Genomic DNA, 12,249 nt, shown 5'->3' on the forward strand with positions numbered 1-12,249 from the left:
CCCTGCGGAGTCCTATTGGAGGAATGAAGTGCCTATCGCGGGGGGCGTTCCCCACCGAGAAAGAGGGCGAGGCCGGGCCAATAGCCACGAAGAAGGGCGGGGCCTGGCGGGAGGCGCGCGCGGCTGGGAGGGTGGGCGAAGGGGAGGCTCGCGCGGGCCGGGTTGGTGGCCCGTCCTGGCGGAAAGTCGGTGTTTCCCGGCACATGGGGCTTTGGTTTATGCACAGGCGGAATGTCCCCATGTAGGCACAGCTTGGCCTGGGGTCAGCAAACTTTGGCTCGCTGTTTTTTTATGGCTCATAAGTTGTGAATGTAAAGAGAGGTTTTAACATGGTTTAAAAACAAATCAATAGAATTTGTGGTGGCGTGTGAAAACTATAGAAGGCTGTGTTTTATTTTTATTGAATCCAGAATTTTCAACTAGTTTAAGTGTTAAGTAGCCAGGCGAGCAAGGAGGGACAATGGAGGGCGGCTGGAAGCCACAGGGAGCCTTATCTGACAAGCAAGCCCTGGGAGGCTGGGGACTTGGTCTGATCAAACCTCCCCAGCTCTTTACACCCCCTTAAGAAAGACTATTGTTCCAAGATCCTATCACACTCCACCAGGTGGCCTGGACCCTCCCTTGTCACCTCAACTGTCACAACCCCCAATCACCCTGGCAACCAAAATATCTAGAGTGTCACAAACAGAGCTTGCTGAGGGCTGTTCAGAGGGTAATAAACCATTAAGGGGGCGGGAATTTCCTTAAAGACTCCAACTCCTGAGCCTCAGCCAGCCTCCCTGGAGGCCGTCCTTGCCGTTCCTATGATGTCAGTCAAAGATGGACCTGGGAGGATTCCCTGGAAACTTCTCTGGCACCCCCCCAGCCCCTAACACTGAGAGGACCCATGCTGTCCTTTGAGTGTCCCCCATTCCTTCTAAAAACCTCATGCTTGTTACTCTGAGCAGGTGTCTGAACTCATCTGGTCCGATTGCAAGAATCGGGGTGTAGAGGGTGGCGTCTGGCTGCCTGAATTTTGTGGCAGGCCTCTGTAACATGAAGATGGGCAAACTGTAGCCTCAGGTCACGCTGGGTCCGCTTCTGTTTATAAATAAAGTTTTATTGGAACACAGCCCTGTGCATTCCTTTGCGCAATGTGGAGAAATCCTTGGATACCGTAGGGGCAGAGCAATGGATTATTGGGAGGTTGGACAAAGACCACAGGGCATGAGCGCAGCCTAGACTATTTCCTGTCTGGCCCTTTAGTGCCTTCCTCAAGGCAGTAGGTTCAGCTGTGAACACGACAATGGGACCCTCATGGGGTTTTTATTTCGGGGGTGGGGGGCATTGACAATACACAGAATAAATAAAGAAACAGGCACAGGATTTTAGGAGAAGGAGCTGGGACTCTGTGAGAAAAAGGCAGGCTCTGGGAAGAGGCAGTCAGGGAAGTTCAGGGAATCATCAGGCCTGGGACACAGCCATTCAGAGGGTCGGATTAGTATCAGCCAAGCTGTTTCCACGAGCCAGAGGATGATATAAGCCTTCTTCATACGCTACCTCGTTGAATTCTACACTCACATCCTGAGAAAAGCCCTGGGTATTATCCCCACTTTACAGATCGACAATCTGAGGCCCAGGAAAAAGGGAGAAAATTTGCCCAATGTCAAACAATTTGTAAAGGATTCAAACCCCGCATCTTAGCACCAAATTCCATGCTTCTTTTGTTCAGTGGGCTTTGTTTGTTTCTTTGCCAGTGCTGGGGATCTAACCTGGGGTCTTTCACATGCAAGGCAAGGGCTTTCCCGGGAACCACATTCCCAGACCCTGAGCGCCACTCTTGACCACTAGAAGGGAGGCTTGGCTGCACTACACAGCAGCAAAGGCGGTCCACTCAGAGACCAGCCACACAGGCGCATCTGCACCTGAAACAATGCTCCCTGCAGACAAAAGTGCACGTAAGAAAAGACAAACTTTGTGTTCCGCTCCAGTTGTGCCCCGTGGGTCATCTTTGTGGACCGAGATGTGGTTTGGAGTTGGTTTGAGTGTGTTCCCCAAGGATTCACACGCGGGAGGCTAGGTCCTGAGTGTGATGATGCTGGAAAGTGGCAGAACCTTTAAAAAGTGGGCTTCTTAGGTCACTGAGGTGCTGCCCTTGAAAGAGATTGATGCTGGTCTCAGAGTGAAGCAGGTGTCTTAGAAGAGGAAGTTGTTATAAAAAGGCAGGACTGACTCCTGCATCTTTCTCTCTGGGTTCTTCCATTGCCATGTAATCTCTCTCTCTCCCACATGTGCACCTGTCACAATGCCATCTGCCATTATGCCATCCACCCTCATGATGCAGCCAAGGGGAACCGTCACCAGAGGCTGAACAAATAAATGGAGCACACTGATCTTGGACTTTCAGCTTCCACAACTGTGAGCTAAATAAACCTTTTTCGTTTATAAGTTACCCAGCCTGGGGTATTTTGTAATAGCAACCGAAAGTGAACTAATACACTAATGCACTCTGATAGTTTCTTTTCTATTTCATTTTAATTAAAAGTTACTAGTGGTTTGCTAACTTGATTTCCCCATCTTATAATGGTGGCTTCTTGCAGATTTTCGTGTGAGTGAGTCTTAAACTTAAGCAGACCTCAGTAATTAGTTCCTTTCACTCAATCATTAATTCTGGCAAAAAAACACGAATTGTCTACTAATTGTAGGTTCTAAAGACACTGCTGTAAATAAAGTACTATTTTTTTTACTCACGTGCTTATAGGGAAGGTGAGATAGTGATCTGGGGATGCTGAGTGGGTGCAGCTTATCCTAGACAGAGCAGCCAAAGATGACCTCTCCAGGGAGATCAACCACCCTATTTGGCCTGAAAATGAGGGGGTTTCCAGGACATGGGCCTTTCAGCTCTAAAACTGGGAAATCCCCAGACAAAGTGGGAAGAGTCTGTCCCCCTGGGCCTCCCTGAAGAGGTGACATTTGAACCACAGCAGCGGTAATGATGAACGAGAGAAGACAATCTTGAATTCAGAATCCCTGGGGCGGAAACTCGTGTGGAGGGACCGGGAGCAGGTCCTTGGAGGTGCAGACCGGAGTGAGAGGAGGAGGGTTGTGAGCGGGCAGCGCCGCGAGCCAGGGAGGAGGCAGGAGGCTCAGGCCGTGGGCAGCGGGCCCCGTCGGTCTGGAAGCCAGTGTTCTAGGTTTCCAGCAGGGGGAAATGGCATCTGGTGGGGATTTTAAAAGCTCAGTGGAGCACCGCTTGGGAGGGTGGACTCTGATAGTTTCTTTCCTATTTCATTTTAATTAAAATGCGCTGAGTGGTTTGCTAACTCGATTTCCCCTTCTTCCAGGAGAGTTTAAGTGGCAGAGACGCATGGATCTCCTGGCCGTGGGGGTGGACGTGGTGAGTGGACTGGGGATACGTGTTGGAGAACATTGTCATGGAGCAGATGTGGGGGACAGGATAAGGTTTTATGGAGGGGCAGGGGTGGCTGCTTGGGACAGCCAGTCTACGAGATCACATGTTTGTCCCCATGTGATGGAGATAGTCGGCTGGCCCTTGTCCTCTGAGGGTTCCACATTCAGGGATTTGACCAACTCCCAGGAGAAAATGTTTGAGGGGAAAGATTCCAGAATGTTCCCCAGAGCTTGAGTTTTCCATGCACTGAGCTCTACTCGGGGTCTAAGTCTAAGAAGCGAAGTGTGGGCAGAACCGCCGCAGCCCCCCACCACTCACACGTGCCTGGTCTCCCTCTGCTGCTCAGCATCGGAGCATCCTGCCCTTAGTGTCCTTGTGTCACCCACGCAGGCCTCTGAGGGTGACACCTGTACTGAGCAGGTATAGACTTTTTTTTTTGTCATTTGTCATTAACGCCACATAACAACGATGCACATGGCATTGGAACTGTATAAGGTCCGATTGCGAGTCTACAGCCGGACGGGTGTTCCAGGCCAGCACTGGGCCCCGTAATATAAGGAACTCGGGCACCGGTGGATGGGGCAGCCATAGATGGATACTCGGGGCGACGGTCATCGGAAACAATCCGGCTACAACGTGAATTTTGCCTTTGCAATTTCTTCTGTGGGAAACACTGGGTGAATACAGAAATTGCCTCCTTCTAAACCAAACCACGTAGGAAGACCCAGAGCTCACATTCCAACACTTCCCAGCCGCCTGGCGCCCCATGTCACCCCAATGTAATGTGCCCCAAACTGATCTTCAGCCCTCCAGAAGCACAGCTTTGAGGCATCTCTTAACCACTTAAAATGGGCAAAACCCACCGTCTTCAAGGCAAAATCATGAGATAAATTAGAAAACGCTTTGAAATGAACGAAACGAAACCCAACATGCCAAGATCGATGGGATGCAGCTCCTGAGGAGGAAATTTTTTCAGTTGTAAAAACCCAACTTAGTAAAACAAGGTCTGAAGTCACTTTCCAGCTTAAGACAATGGAAAAAGAAGAGTGAACTAGATCCAAAGTTAGCAGCATGAGGAAATGATCAAGAAAGTGGGAGAGAAGAGTGGAAGACAAGGTGGAAAGCAAATGGACAACCACACCATGAGCTGGTTCCTTCAGAAGATCAACAAAATCGACATTTAATTCGACTGACCGACAAAAGAAACGAGAGAAGGTGCAAATTGCTAACATAAGGAAGGAAAGAGAGGACAGTACCACCAAAGAAAGATTACAGACCAAAACTCTGTATTACAGAAATAAAAAGGACGATAGAGTACTACTACGAGTCATTGTCCGCCAGCAGGTTAGGTTTCCTAAGTGACACCTAGTAACCAATAAGTCACATAAATGAAACGAACAAATTCCTAGAAAGATACAAAGTGCCAAAAATGACAAAAGAAGAAGTAAAGGGTCTGAACGGGTGTGTAGCAAGCAAAGAAACGGGATGGTGATTTTTAAAAACCCTCCCACAGAAAGCCCAGGACCAGATGGCTTCACGGGCAAATTCTACAAATGTTTAAAGAATTGGCACCCAACTGCTCACACGCTACACTTAAAAACAGAAGAGGATGGAACTTCCAGCACCTCCCAATTTATTCTAGTAAGCTGGCATTATTCAGAAAAGAAGACCACACAAAGACATCACAGGACTTCCCCCCCAAAACCGTGGACTGATATCACTTATGGTTGGAGATATAAAGAGCTTCAACGGAACGCCAACAAGCCCAACCCAAGGACACAAAAACACCACGACCAAGAGGGATTCCTCACAAGAAGGTAAGTCTTATTGGTTCAAAAAACTTTCTAAAATCGTCATTTTAGTAGAATAGAGGGCAAAAACCAGATGACCATTTCAATGATGCTGAAAAAAGCATTTGACAAAATCCAGCTCTGATTCGTGACAAAATAACCCCAACAAACTAGAAATAGAAGAGAGCTGGTTCATCCTGATAAAGGGCAGCCACAAGAACCCCACAGTGAACATCGCATTTAATGGTACAAAAGGGAGTGTGTTCCCCTGAGATCAGGAACACATCCAAGATGCTCACTCTTACCACTCGACATTTCACTGAAGGATCTATCCAGGGCAATCAGGCAAAGGAAAGAAATAAAAGTCAACCAGACTGGAAAGGGAGAAGCATAACTATCTGAATTTGTAGACTATTTCACTTTGTATGTAGAAAATCAGAACAAACTCACTCAAAAGCTATCAGGGGGCTGGGGTGTGGCTCAGTGGTGGAGTGCTCTCCTGGCATGCATGGGGCACTGGGTTCGATCCTCAGCACCACATAAATGTAAAATAAAGATATTGTGTCCATTTAAACCTAAAAAATGAATATTAAAAAAAAGCTATCAGAATTAATAAACAAGTTCAGCAAGGTTCTAGAGTAAAACAATCAATATTAAAACACCATTTTATTTCTATACACCAGCAATGAATAATCCAAAATTAAGAAAACATCCATCAAGCATTAAAAAGAATAAAACACCTAAGAACAAACTTCATTAGATACACACAAGACTTGTGTACTGAAAAATTACAAAGTATCATTGAAATAAATTAAAGAACATGCAAATAAGTGGGCAGACATCCCATGTTCATGGATCAGTGTCCCTGATAGCCGTAAGGTGGTAATGTGCCCCAGACTGATCTTCAGACTCCACATAATCTCCAACAAAATCCAGATGGCTCTTTTGCAGAATTTGATAGACTGGTTCTAAATGTCAGGTAGAAATACAAGGAACTCAGAATAGCTCAAACAATCTTAAAAAAAAAAGAACAAATTGAAGGACTCACACTTCTGTATTTTAAAACTTACTGACATAAGGTTAGACCTATCCATAAATGAGACAGCTTCTAGGCTGCAGATATAAAACCTTACATGTGTGGTCAGCTGATTTTTGACAAGGCATCAAAGGCATAAGAATAGTGTCTTCAACAAATGGTGCTAGGACAACTGGCCATTCACATGTAGAATAATGCAGTTGAAACCCTACCCCACACCATGTGCAAAAATTAATTTAAAATACAGCATAGAACTGAATTTAAGAACTAAAACTCTTACAAGAAAATAGAGGGCTACATCTTCACAATCTTGGTTTTTCAAAAGCTTCTTAAGTGTGATACCAAAAGCACAGGTAAAAAGAAAATAGATAAATTGGACATCATCAGCATCAAAAAAATTCTGCTTCAAAGACTACCTTTCAAGAAAGTAAAAAGACAACCCACAAAATGGGAAAAATATTTGCAAATCAAAATGTTATGAGGGTCTCAGTTGCATAATATATAAAGAATTCTTACAGCTCAATAATAAAATGACAAGCCAATTAAAAATGAAGAGATATTTGCATAGACATTTCTTCAATGATGATAAACAAATGTACAATAAGCCCATGAAAAAAATACTCAGAATCATTTACCATCAGGAACAATGCCACCAAACCACCATGAAATGCCACTCACGCTCATCAAAATGGCCCCATAAACAAAGACAGATCATAGCAAGTCTCCGTGGGGACGTGGAGAAATCAGAATACGCATATGATACTAGTGGAAATATAAAATGGAGCGGCCAATTGGGAACACTGTGTGGCAGCTCCTACAAGAGTCAAGCATCGAGTTACCATATGATGCAGCAATTCCAGTCCCACGCAAAAGAGAAATGAAGACAGACGTCCACACCAAAGCTTGTGCACAAATGTTGGTGGTGGCATCGTTCACAAGAGACAATTGGTAGAAAAACTTTGAATGCCCACCGACTGATGAAAACAGGTAAATAAAATATGGCAAATATTTTCTCAAATACTATTTTGTAATCAAAAAGAATGAAACACTGACACAACATGGATTGACTTTCAGACGGCACGCTCTGTGAAGGCTGCCTGCCACAGGGGATCACATCTCGCAGGACTTCTTTTGTAAGAAATGTCTGGAGTCGTCACCTGCATGGGCACAGCCAATGGCTGAGGAAAGAGGGGATGGGGAGGCTGCTGAGGCGCGTGGGGCTTCGTCGTTGATTGACCTATAAGCATGTCAAAACCCCCTGGATTACCTAGTTTAAAAGCTGACCTCTGTGCTATGTGAAATATACCCAAGAAACACTTCCCTTTAGAAAGCTCTAGTGCAGGGCTGAGGCTGCAGCCCCGCTGCCCGGCGGCCCAAACCCCTGGGTTCAATCCCCAGCGCCACAAAAACCGAAAAAGAGACCCCACCTCAGTCGTCTTATGCTTTCTAAGGTGCTGTCACTCTCGCCCATTACCAATGGCACTGCGCACATTCACCTTCCTGAGCAACGTCCCCGCCACCTGGCCTCAGAATCTCTCCTCTCCCCACTCACTCCTGTCCCTTCCTGCAGCCCTTCCTGTGGATTCGCCTGTCCTGGGGACCTCGTGCGTTGGTCCCTGGGGCAGGAGGACTGGCTCTTTTCACCTAAGGTAATGTCTCAGGGTCCACCCGCGCCATGGCAGGGCCCGGGCTCCCTTCCTTCTTGGGGCTGATGGTACTCGGCTGTGTGCAGAGACGACACCATGGATGTGGGGTGTCTCCACCTTGGGCTCCTGTGAACATGGGTGGCCAAGGATGTCTTCCAGATCCTGTCCCTGCGTAAGGTGCCCTCAGCCCTTGGGCTTGGCGGCAGAAACGGGGAAGAAAGGCCGAGGGGAGCGGTTGCCATGCTGTGCCCTGGAGGGGGCCCACTCGGCTGGGGGTGCAGGAGGAAGGGGCCGCGGCTTCTCATCGCTGTGCTGACTCCCACAGAGGCTGTGCGACAGGAGGGCAGGAGGTGACGGTACGCATTTCCTCACACTCTGTTGGGGCCTGGGACCGCCCCAGGACCCCTTCTGTGGTCCAAGAAATCTGGATCAGAGAAGCGCCTGGCTCAGCTGACGCAGGACGCCCAGGCAGACGGGGAGGGACGGCTCCCGGCTCCCGCGTGGATGGGGGACCCTGCTCGTGGACTTGGCTCCTGTCTTTCCGGCTCTCCCAGGAGCTGATAGGACCGTCTCGGAGGACCATCCCTGAAGGACCTTGTGGGGCGCAGCTTGGAGGGCAGGACGGAGCCAAAGCTGGCAGAGTGGACAGTCTGCAGAGACACGGGAGCGTGGAGGTCGGTCGTGGAGGAGGGAAGGGTATACAGAAGCTCCCAACCGAGGCTCTCGGCAAGTGACACCAAGGAGGAATCATTTGGAGGGTGACCAACTCACCTAGTTTCCTTGGTACTTTCCCACTTTTAAGACCCAAAGTCCCAGTTCCTCAAAATGTTCCACCTGTAGCCACCATAAGGCCCGGCAGCGCCACCCCTGGGGCTCACCCAGGATGCCCACCCAGCATGAGTCCTGACAGCCCAGAACCAGGAAGGACCCCATACCCGCCCAAGACGAAGGGACACACGGTGATGTATCTGCACACGGAATATTATTCAGCCATAAAGAGGACATGCAGCCTGCAGGCAGGTGTGTGGGAGGATTTCCACTGCCTACATCTTGGCTGTGACCCTTCGTGGGAGGTCAGGGGTGGAATTTACCATTTGTAGCTTCATGTCGGGACTCAAAAAGCTTTGGATTTTGGAGCAGTTTGGATTTTGGATTTTCAGATGAGAGACACTCAACGTGTGCTACCTTTTTAAGCCAATGTATGTGCGCCCACTGAGTGCCTACGATATGCCAGGTAATTCTCTCATCACTTTGCCGAAGCAAATTCACTTAGTCTGCTTGACAATTCTCACACTCTCCGTCCCACTTTACCTGTCAGGGAACTGGGTGTCCATTATTTACTGCTGTGCAACAATTCACCCTCAAAACAGCATCATTCCTAATTTCCTGGGGTTCTGTGGGTCTGCAAGCTGCGGGCACCGTAGCTGGCCGGTTCTAGCTCACGGTCTCCCACGAAGTCATTCGCTGGGGTTGCATTCTCCTCCCAAGGCTCCGCTGGAGGCAGGTTCGCCCCTTCTCTTCCTTCCTCCTCCTCCTCCTTCCCCCTCCTTTCTTTTTAAAAACAGTGCTAAGAACACTTCATATGAGATGCCCCCTCTTAGTGAAGATTTAAATGCACAGTGTGGTACAGGTGTCCCTCTGTCTCTTGGAGGATTGGTCCCAGGATCCCCTGCAGATACCAAAATCTGTGGATAGTCAAGGCCCTGGTTTAAAATGGCCTGGCATTTGCACAGGACCTACCCAGTCCTCTTCCAGGCTTTAAAGCATGGGGAGATGATTTGTAACACCTGATAGATACAATGTAGGTGCTAGGTGCACAGTTGTTACACTGTGTGGTGTAGGAACCAGGACAAGAAAAGCATATGTGTCCTAAGTACAGGTGAAATTTTTAAAAAGTCATTTTTGAACACGAGGGGTTGAATCTGCAGATGCAAAACCCGTAGATGCTGGGACTGGCTGCCTTGTGCCCTATAGGCCCAGCGCTGCAGAGCGGATCTCCGGAAGGTAGCCGTCTTGCATAACCGTGTCTTTCCATTCATTGACCAGCGCCTCCTTGTGGGGCAGATTTGCTTCTCACTCCCGAGGTGCTTGGTAGGCCTCCCTCCCCAGAGAGCTGCTGGCTGGAGACGCTCTTGGCCATTGAGCTTTCCAACAAGCATCTCAAGTGTCCTCGCGGCCCGGCAGCTGGCTTCCCCATGCTCCGAGATGGACATCACAGTCTTGGTATGACCCGATCTCAGTAGTGACTTCCTAGCACTCTGACTTCTTGGTTAGAAGTGAGTCACTAGGTCTACCTCAGGGTCAAGGAGAGGGGATTGTGTAAGGATGTGACTCTGGGCAAGTGGGAATACGGGGGCATTTGGGGGGCTGCCTCCCCACTGGGGTACAGAGTAGTCCGTTTGCTTGCCCAGGCTTACAGAGCTAGCCACCCAGGGAGCAAGGGTGTGTGGGCCCAAGACATATCAGCGTGGTATGTTCATCATTTTGAGCTGAGAACAAACTGCGGCGATTGCAGGACAGGCTAGCTGACCTTCCCGGCTGCATGTGACAGGTCATGAGGACTTGGGGGAGGGCACCCCACACACCAGGGAGAGAAGGGGTCCTTATCATTGGCGGCTGAGGCTGGCGCCCCAACGGAGCTCAGCAAACTCGCTAGAGGAAGCCTTGTCTTCCACTGGCTCTACCGCCTACCTCCTAGTCACCTTCTTACCAAGCACAGCTCCTAGCATAGAAATCCCTGAGTCCTGCCGTTGCTTCGCAAGTTTGTTCTTTGTCTAAAATGGACAGGGCCTCTGGTTTGGGCCACGTCTTTGGATATTCGCTCTCTTGTGGGGTCCTAATGCACATGCAAAATTAATAAAATGCATCTACTTTGCTCCTGTTAATCTTCCCAGTGTTCATTTGGCTCCTGGACCCCAATGAAGACCCACCTAAGATCTAAGAGAGTTGGAGGTGAGTATTTGCCCTTCCACACTAAGAGCTCACAGAGCTCAGCTCTGCTCCCTGTGCTTAGCCCTACCCTGCATCTGCTCTGCCTACATCTCCCTGATGTGCTTTTGTCCATTTTGGGTACTGGGGGTTGAACCACTGAGCCACTGCCACAGCCATTTTGATTTCCTTTTTTTTTTTTTTTTTTGAGATAGGGTCTCACTAAATTGCTGAGGCTGGCCTCAAGCTTTTGATCCTCCCTCCTCAGCCTCCCAGTTCTCTGGGATGACAGACACCCCTGTGCCCAGTACCCGTGCACCTTTTTAACACACTCAATGGTAGAGGATATTTCTGGAAAAATAATAGATATAATTTAAGGCTCTCTCTCGCAGTGCAAGGTAGGCTGACTGCAAATTCAGGTGATTTCATGCTGTGGAGCATGTCTGTCTTTGAATGCATTTACCAAATACCAACATTACCTTTCCGGTCAATTTCATTTTGCCAGAAAACCCCAAAGGCATGGTAAAATGAAAGGATTTTTTTTTTCCTGCTAAAATAGAAAATGGAACAAAAGATGTTAGCGCTGACAAGGAAAGCAGATCCAACCTTGGATCTGTGGATCCAACCTTCCTGGACAGTCAGCTGGTGGACGGAGAACAGGATGAAGGACAAGAATGTGAGGAGCCGCAACCCGAGAGCCTGCTGCGTGGCCGTTGGAACTCTTTCTCCCTGGACAGACGGGCTTCTTCCTAATTGCCTGTTTTTGTTTCACTAATGACTGTGGATTAAGCGGCGTGGCTGGAACTTTATGAGCCATTCTGCACCGAGGGGTGGGTCAAGAGCCTCTTAGTTGGCACAGGCCTGGGACTGAGCATCTGATCCTCTTAAGGGTAGAATAAAAGGACAATTTCCATAAGGACGGGGCTTCTGAAGAGCGGGTTTTGCGTGAAAGGCACCTGAGTGCCACAGCGTCTTCTATTTTTGTGGTGGCTCTCCTGCCATCCCTCTGTCACATTTCTCTGCGACACCAAATCATTTCCATAGCAAACTGTCACGACCCCGCCAGCCTTCAAAGGGGCCGCTGAGTGGGCATCCAATGCATTTCTTTAAAAAAAAACGCACACATTTTCTTTTAGTCAAATGTATCATTAAACACTTCTAGGCAACCAGGGAGCTGGGGAGAGAATGGCTGGGCTGAAGCTCCAGGCTGCCTGGAAATGGACGGGAGGGCAGGGCCGGGAGGGAGGGAGAGGGGCAGAGAGAGAAGGAAGGGAGAACTGGAAAGAAAAAGAGAGGAAGGGAGAAGGAGAAGAAAAGAGAAACAACAACAACAAAAAGAAACAAAGTTTCAATAGCAAAACCTTCCCAGGGCAGCCGACCAGGTGCAATGCCAAGTTCACGGCAGAGTGCGGCCATCCCTCAGGCCCCTTGCATCTGCAGATCCAACCTTCCTGGACA

At 48.7% G+C, this 12,249-nt stretch overlaps 1 long non-coding RNA gene across 1 annotated transcript; it reads left to right on the plus strand.

Annotated features, from left to right (window-relative positions):
* The first annotated feature begins 167 nt into the window (after positions 1 to 167).
* On the plus strand, positions 168 to 11,707 carry LOC144371708 (uncharacterized). The gene is made up of 4 exons (XR_013431720.1): positions 168 to 2,397; positions 3,324 to 3,376; positions 10,758 to 10,815; positions 11,351 to 11,707. It is a non-coding gene; the product is annotated as an uncharacterized LOC144371708 (long non-coding RNA).
* The last annotated feature ends 542 nt before the right edge of the window (positions 11,708 to 12,249 follow it).

This window comes from Ictidomys tridecemlineatus, chromosome 2, assembly GCF_052094955.1.
Source record: "Ictidomys tridecemlineatus isolate mIctTri1 chromosome 2, mIctTri1.hap1, whole genome shotgun sequence".
Lineage (NCBI taxonomy): Eukaryota > Metazoa > Chordata > Mammalia > Rodentia > Sciuridae > Ictidomys > Ictidomys tridecemlineatus.